Source organism: Hyla sarda, chromosome 2 (genome assembly GCF_029499605.1).
Source record: "Hyla sarda isolate aHylSar1 chromosome 2, aHylSar1.hap1, whole genome shotgun sequence".
NCBI lineage: Eukaryota > Metazoa > Chordata > Amphibia > Anura > Hylidae > Hyla > Hyla sarda.
In genome coordinates this window covers 137,942,925-137,951,159 of record NC_079190.1, presented here as the reverse complement: position 1 = coordinate 137,951,159, position 8,235 = coordinate 137,942,925, and the positions used below count along the sequence as shown (strand labels likewise).

The 8,235-nt window shown below is 39.6% G+C and overlaps 1 protein-coding gene across 1 annotated transcript in view; it reads left to right on the top strand.

The window, feature by feature from the left end:
* The first annotated feature begins 2,038 nt into the window (after positions 1–2,038).
* LOC130355410 (protocadherin-9-like) overlaps positions 2,039–8,235 on the top strand; it is a 1,658,654-nt gene continuing 1,652,457 nt past the window's right edge. The window contains exon 1 of the mRNA XM_056555491.1: positions 2,039–2,112. The gene's annotated coding sequence lies outside the window, so the exon portion shown is untranslated. The remainder of the gene's footprint in view (positions 2,113–8,235) is intronic.

Sequence of the window (8,235 nt, the reverse complement as noted above, 5' to 3'; positions counted from 1 at the left end):
AGCATACTGTAAGGCTGGGTTCACATATATCAGGTGTCCGGCATAGTTTCCCTCCGGCGTGCAATGGAGAGAAGCTGATGCTAGAACTGATCACATTCATTTCAATGGGACAGTTTACAATCATCAAGCATCTCAATTTAGACGCTGGATGGTTGGACACGCCTGAGGGCACCAGACAGTGGAACGTAGCTTGAGGCATTCCCCTGTCTACAGTCCATAAACAATGGACGCAGGATGCCATACAACTGATAACAACTTGTCATCAGTTGTGGCATCAGTTGCATCGAGATCTAGGCTGAGTTCATCTATGTCAGATGCTGGACATATGTGAACCCAGCCTTAGTGACACACCTGTATTGGGCTTTTAAGTGGAATTTTTGGCTTGCTGTTGGTTGATCCATTGTGCTCAAATTATTTTACATGTGTCTTTATAGTAAAGTTGTACCTTACAATTTTCTAGGACTGGTGTGTTTTTGTGAATTTTGCATGATTTATTACAAAGTGTCTTTGAGCTTACCTATTACTCCTCTAGTTTCTTCATAAGGGCATGTTTACACATCCCAAAACTGGGAGTTTTTGACATAAAAACACAATATCAATGGGAGAGATGCCATGTAGAAATAATAGTAAAATGTTTTTTCACCCAGTCCTGCAGGAGTTTCATGACAGGATCCCACCACACTCACTGTGGTTCAAGGAGACCCGTGGCACAATGCTGCACACAGTCACAGCCATGACATGGATGTAAACAGCTATGTACAGCATGTGAATGTGATTGTTACTGACAGTTTTGTAGGTAAAACTGCTGTTTATTTGTGAGACTGTTAACCACCCATGTGGCCCATAATAATCAATTTGCAAACTAGACCCTTATTCGGTTGGGTGCAGTTTTTATCGCCTTTGCAACCAACTGGGGGGATGTTCGGTGAACTTTTCCCATATTCTACTGTAAATATAACTTAGTCAAAGTAGAGTGAGGAGTAGAAGGGCTACCTGAGATTTGCGGCCATGCTTTCTCATTTGTACCAATATTTTACTTTTTGGAATAATCTTTTCCCTTTTTTTTACTGAACACAACATTATCAAGATGCATACTCCTCTATACCTTGTCCCTTCTGCTTAGGCTGGGTTCACATCACGTTTTGTCCCATACGGGACCGCATATGGCAGGGGCAGCTGCGGTCCCGTATGTAATTCATTTCAATGAGCTGACCGGAGTGAGACGCTGACTCCGGTCGGCTCATTTTTGCCCCGTATGCGGTTTTCCCACTGCATCTAAAATCGAGGTTGACTACGATTTTAGGTCCGGTGGAAAACCGCATACAGGGCAAAAATGAGCCGACCAGAGTCAGCGATTCACTCCGGTCAGCTCATTGAAATGCATTACATACGGGACCGCATACGGGAGCGCAAGTTTTCATCTCCCCCTGCCCTATGCGGTCCCGTATGGGACAAAACGTGATGTGAACCCAGCCTTACTCATGCAATCTGTGGCACCTTCCTTAGGCAGTCTGGATCCTAATAGGAGCACTGTTCTCGATTATCATCAGCATTCCCATCCAGTTTGAATGGAATGGTATTGGAGTGTGAATACAGCACTTGGGAGCCACCAAGACGGCATCAGAACTTTCAGAGAGGAGGAAATAATAGTTACTTGCACAGTAGCAGACAGTAATATTATCTTATCTCCACCACATTAGAGAAAAATAATATGCATTTGTCTGATGGTAGGGGGAATAATATAGAGAGAGAGAGCACAATTCTTCAATCTACAACATCAGTGTAGCTAGTCTATGCTGTCATCTGGCATTGATGTCTAATGCAGTATTTATTTACTGCTCCCTGACTGGCCTGGGTTAGTATAGCACAATCAAGCACACCTCCTGCAATTCAGGAGCCCTTATTATCACCATTTATCTACATCTAATGTGCTCCATCTGTATACACAGATTATACACAATGGTTAAAGACTTGTATTATGGCAGGACAATATCAATGCATTATGCTAATTCTCTTCTTTCTCTCTTTTTCAGGTATGTTCACAACTTTCTATATCCTGATTATCCACTTCTGCTGTCCATATGTGCAAGCCTGTGTGTTGTTCCAAAAATAGTATGTTTATTCTGCTTCTTATGTCATTTGTCAGTATGTCCTGATGCGGTAATTGATGATACACATTTTATTGCCTCTAGGCTTTCCGTCATTTCTGTGACCTTTTTTTTTTTTTTTTTTTTTAATGAATTAGACAAGTAGTATTAGGTGTGAATTTGTTGTCTGTGTTAGTTTATTAAGCAGGTAGTGACGCCTTTGGTAGTAGCTCTATGTCTCTGCATAACCAGACATTACATTGTAGTCCAATGCAGTGTTTTACATTGTATTTTATTTAATAGAAGTTCCCTGTAATCTTTAAAATAATACTAAAAGAAAACCTTCTCTGCTACTATCTTTTTCTAGACATGTCATCCTTTTGATATCCTGCCAAGGTTTTAATCTCCTAAATAGCAAATCCCCCTATAGTAGAAGTAGTAGTAGTAGGGAATAGTTTTTGGATTATATTTGACTTTTGCTCTAGAGCCATCAAGGGTAAACAGTCATGCAGACATGTACTTCATAGTGACTTCATCGTGATAACTGTACATGCTTATACCAGATGTTTAAAAACAAATAAATCATTTAGCAGATTACTTACTGCACAAAGCAAGTAGGACACACATATACCTTAGTATATCTTTTTACATGTTACAGCTTGTATTTATGATGGTTAATTTAAAATCAAAATCTGTGGTTGTATTGTTTTTCATGTGTACATGTATAATCTATAGTATTATGGTTTTTATAAATCAATATTATGAAATCCATAGCATGCCATGGGCCCATTCTGTACCTCAGTGTGCTTCTAGCTAGAAGTACATGGAGCAGTATATATAATGTATTAAGTAAAGTCTAATTTGTTTTTACATACACAAGCTATAAAAAAAAAAAAAAAAATAAACAATATGGCAGCTGGCATTGCTTTACATTGTGCAAAACTTTTCTCCCTTTAAAAAACTGAATCTAGGTTAGAATACAGTACCACATAGAGGCACCATGCGGCAGCACATATGGCTCTTAAAAGTGGACCACTGGAGCTTACAATTGTGCATGAGCCTTTAGCCTAGAAAGAGAACCTGTCATGTTGAAAAGGCAGTCCAATCTCAGGGCATAACTTATAGAGCAGGAGGAACAAAACACTTTGCAAGATAGATAGAGATTAGATAGAGAGATAGATAGATAGATGGATAGAAAGATAGAAATGAGATAGATAGAGAGATAGATAGATAGATACAGAAATAGATAGATAGATAGATATGAGATAGATAGATAGATAGATAGAAAGATAGATATAAGATAGATAGATAGATAGATAAATAGATAGATAGATATGAGATAGATAGATAGATAAATTCCAAAATAGTTGCAGCACCACCAAACAAAGCACGTGGGTGCCCGGCGTCCTGGGTCTGATCTTGACCCGTTTAGATAGTCCAACCAATGATGGCGCAGAACTCCAAAGTTAAAAAAAACATGAATTTATTCACCACATGTTACAAACAGCAACGTTTCAGCTCAACAGTAGAGCCTTTTTCAAGCTTGAAAAAGGCTCTAGTGTTGAGCTGAAACGTTGCTGTTTGTAACATGTGGTGAATAAATTCAAGTTTTTTCAACTTTAGAGTGCTGCGCCATCACTGGTTGAACTAGATAGATAGATAGATATGAGATAGATAGATAGATAGATATGAGATAGATGTGAGATAGATAGATAGATAGATGTGAGATAGATAGATTGATAGATAGCGGGTAAAATAAGTATTAAACAGATCACCAGATGTTGGTATCAATCCAAGTACATACAAAGAAACCAAAACAAATAGGAACAAGTGATCCTTGGCTCTTAGACAACTCTTCTGATTTTTATTATTTTCACTCCTCTGACAGAAATCTTGTGAGGAGCCCCTGGTCAAGGCAAATTTATGGTGAAATTATTGTCTTTCCACTTCCTTATTATGACCTCAGCAGTGCTCACTGGAACATTCAGTAGCTTAGAAATGCACCTCTAACCAACACCATTGATATATTTTGCAACACTTAGGTTGCAAAGGTCTTGAGACAGCTTTTTGCTTATACCCATCATGAGATGAGTCCTGTGTGACACCTTGGCAATGAGACAATTTTGTAGGTCATCAGTTGGGACTGAACTGGCTGATATTAATTTGCACTGACAAGAGAATGAATTGCTTTTTAATTGCTGATAGATTTCACCAGTTGTCTTGGCTCTCCATACCTTTTTGTACTTCTCTATCTTCATGTGTTCCATACTTTGTCCCTGTGTCATTGATTATTATTATTACACACAAATACTGTAGCTGGTCATTTATTTATTTAAACCTTTGCCTATTCTGGGCTATATAGTCCCATTTATAATTGACAACTCTTTTTACATTCACACTTGAACACATTTTCAATGAGCAAAGGTTTACATGAATAATAGACAAGTTATCCTGGAACTTATCCCTCCTGTTCTTTAACATGGCATTTATTAAAGAATACCTGTCACCAAACTAAACTTTTAATATATTGTTCCGTATGTAATTATAAGAGACTTTGCTATTTACCTGCTCATAAAATTTTCAACCTTTATATGTTTTTAATGTGATTGAAAAAACGGCCACTAGGTGGCTCTGTTCTGTTCCCTGCCGCAAGTCAAACAGTTAGTTTGGTCTACTCCCACCCTGGCAGGAGACCAAACTCAGGAGGTGCGTGCAGGGCATGGCGAGGGACAGCTCTTGCAGGCTTCAGTGACATCACACCTGCTGGGGAACGTCCACTTTCTCCTGCCAGGCGATCAAACAATGTGAGCAAGGGGAAAGGTATGATACTGAGCTTTTTAAAGCTCATCATTTTTTTTTAATTGCAGGGGGGAGGGTTAGGAGTAGTTAGGGATTATAATCAGAGTATAATCTAAATTGGTTTAGAAAAGATGGTTTGATGACAGGTACTCTTTAAAGGGGTACTCTGCCCCTAGACATCTTATCCCTATCCAAAGGATAGGGGATAAGATGTCAGATTGCTGGGGTCCCACTGCTGGGGACCTCTGGGATCTCCGCTGCGGCACCCAACTATCATTACTGCACAGAACACACTCGCTCTGTGCGTAATGACCGGCGATACAGGGGCTGGAGCACTGTTACATCACGGCTCCGTCCCCTTGTGATGTCATGGTCCGCCCCCTTAATGCAAGTCTATGGGAGGGGGCGTGATGGCTACCACGCCCCCTCCCATAGACTTATAATGAGGGGGCGGGCCATGATGTCATGAGCGGTGGGGCCGTGACATAACAATGCTCCGGCCCCTGTATTGCCCGTCATTACACACAGACCGAGTTTGTTCTGTTCAGTAATGAGAGTGGGGTGCTGCAACAGAAATCCCCGGGGGGTCCCCAGCAGCGGGACCCTGGTGATCTGACATCTTTGGATAGGGGATAAGATGCTAAGGGGGGGAGTACCCCTTTAAGATTAGGCTGCATTTTTAATCTTCTGCTTAAAGGGTTGTGAGGCACACCCTGGGAATGACAGCCCCACTACACATTAATACAGGCTGTTATAAGTTGATATGTCTTTCACACAGTCCCTCCCCTAAAGATCATTTAGTGCAGATATATAACATAATTTACTACCAAAAAGTTTTGAGACTGGTCCTTGATTGCTCATCACGTTTATATGGGCAATTATATGGGCAATTATGTGATGGCAAATAAGAACCATTTGACCCATCCAGTCTGCCCAATATTCTGAATACTATGAATAGTCCCTCTCTCTACCTTATATGAAGGATCTTCACTGTATTTGCAGTGACCACTTCTGAAGGAAGACCAATCCATGCATCCACTACTCTCTCAGTAAAGTAATACTTCCTGATGTTACGGCACAAACCTTCCACCCTCTAATTTAAATATATGTCCTCTTGCGATACGGTCTCCAGTACTGCACACAATACTCCAAGTGAAGTCTCTCTACTGCTAATACCTCTCCCCATACACCCACATTTTTCCTTGTTAGAATCATTCACTGTTTATCAAAAGACATAAGTGGTTACTAAATGGGAGAAGGTATAATGGCTAAACTTTTTTCTATCCGCTGCTTGTTTAGGAAAAATAACTGAACTATAAGAGAAAACCCACCAAATAGGCTCATACAGCAGTCTATCATGGAAATGTCCCCAAGGATCCAGTACAAAGTGAGGACTATTTTAGTGCTTGGCACATTGTAAAAAAAAAAAAAAAAAAAAAAAAAAAACTCTCCTGCCATATCTCCTTTATATGCATGGCAAAATATGAAAGCATTTATATATTTCTGTTGTTTTGCTTCCTTTAAGCTGTAATGGATCTGTCACATGAGAATTTGTGTACAAGTTCTATGAATGTTTGATGGCTATTAGAGTATTTACAATCTCTATTTAATAACAGCAACGGACGAGCCCTCATTGGCTGCCTCTGAATACCTGAGAAAAAGCTCAAATCGAAAATGGAGAGTGATTGTCAAGTTCATCAGATCTAAAACAATTGTGGCAAATTAGAATTATCTGTAGCTGCAGAAGTAACAGATTGCATTATAAATCATCATATCATTGACAGACAATTACATTGAAAACTTTTCATGCATAAGGCAATTGCTCTACTTGTTTATCAGGAAAACATACTCTTGGAAAATATGAGAAGTCAAATGTATAAGGCGTGAAGACATCTGAATTGTTATATCTGCGCTCCGGATAGCATTTTGATTATTAAATAAAAATGTTTTAGATAGTTTTATTGCCAGAGATAATTATTTTCTAGGCATATAGTTAACCCCATGTTTGCTCAAAATGTAAAAAATAGTGTTGCTGAAACAAAAACATTTACACACCAGAGATACCCGTATACTAAGATTTATTTAAATTCTGTTATTCTGTGGTATTATTATGTTGTCTATTGAATTGTATTGCCTTATGACAGCTAAATCCATGCCCAGATAAGCACACTGCCACCCAGGTCTAGTTTCCAAGGCCAGAGCAAGTATTTGAATATTTTATATACCAGTTATTGTTCTATAAACAGACAGTGGAAACCGTATCTACACAAAGCGATTGAAACCTGTGGTGTCTATAACAACTTAGCATTTATTGGCTTTCATTTTTCTTACTTAATTTAATTTTAGGCTTCATTCACATCACATTTAGAGAATTCATTTGATATATATATATTTTTTTTTTTATTATTATTTTTTTTCTGAAAAGTGTATACTCAGCAGTATGCTAAAAAATGTATCCAGCTGTATAATGTTCCATGCTGTTGGATAAATGTAGCCATTTAATGTCACTGGTAAAAGAAGCATACAGTATTATTATGGGGCGGGGGGGGGGGTTCCAAATGCTTAGATAGATGGTAAATAGTGTTGAACCCCATGTTAAGTGACAATCACCAGGTCATGTGACAGTCTGCTTAAAGGAGGATGGTCGGCCTATTCACCCATACTAAACTCAATACACAGGGTTATAGTGTGGGGAAACAGGAGTCCAATGAAGGGTCACTGACTAAAATACATACATTAGTCCTGGAGATATGTCCCACCTAAGATCCGATGCTATATTCTCTAAATTGCACACTGGAGGCAAGGTCCGTCGGCACAATTTGCTTATTCATTGTCTGTGACTCCACATCCTCGTGATGTGGAGTCACTGTTCACATAAGCGCATGTGCCGACTGAGCGCTCATGTGACCAAGGACTCCATGTCATTAGGATGTGGAGTCACAGACAATGAATATGCAAATTGAGCCTACAGAGCCCGCTTCTAGCGTGCAATTCAGAGAATATAGCAACGGATCTTGAGTGGGAAATATCTTCGGACCAAAGGTGTGTATTTTAGTCGGTGACCCCTCATCAGACTCCTGTTCACCCATACTATAATTCAGTGTATTCGGTTTAGTGTGACAGAGTGAACAGGCTGACCGTTTTCCTTTATTCACTTGGGGATACAAGGCATATGTGTACGCCACCATCCCCAAGTCCTTAAGGACTCAGGGCTTACCTGTACACCCTGAGTCCTGTTACCGGCATTTAAAGCATTCTCACGAGCGGAGAAAGCTTTAAACCCAGAGTTAATGCCGGGCATCACCGATCGGGCCGATGCCTGGCATTAACTCTTTAAACGCTGCTATCA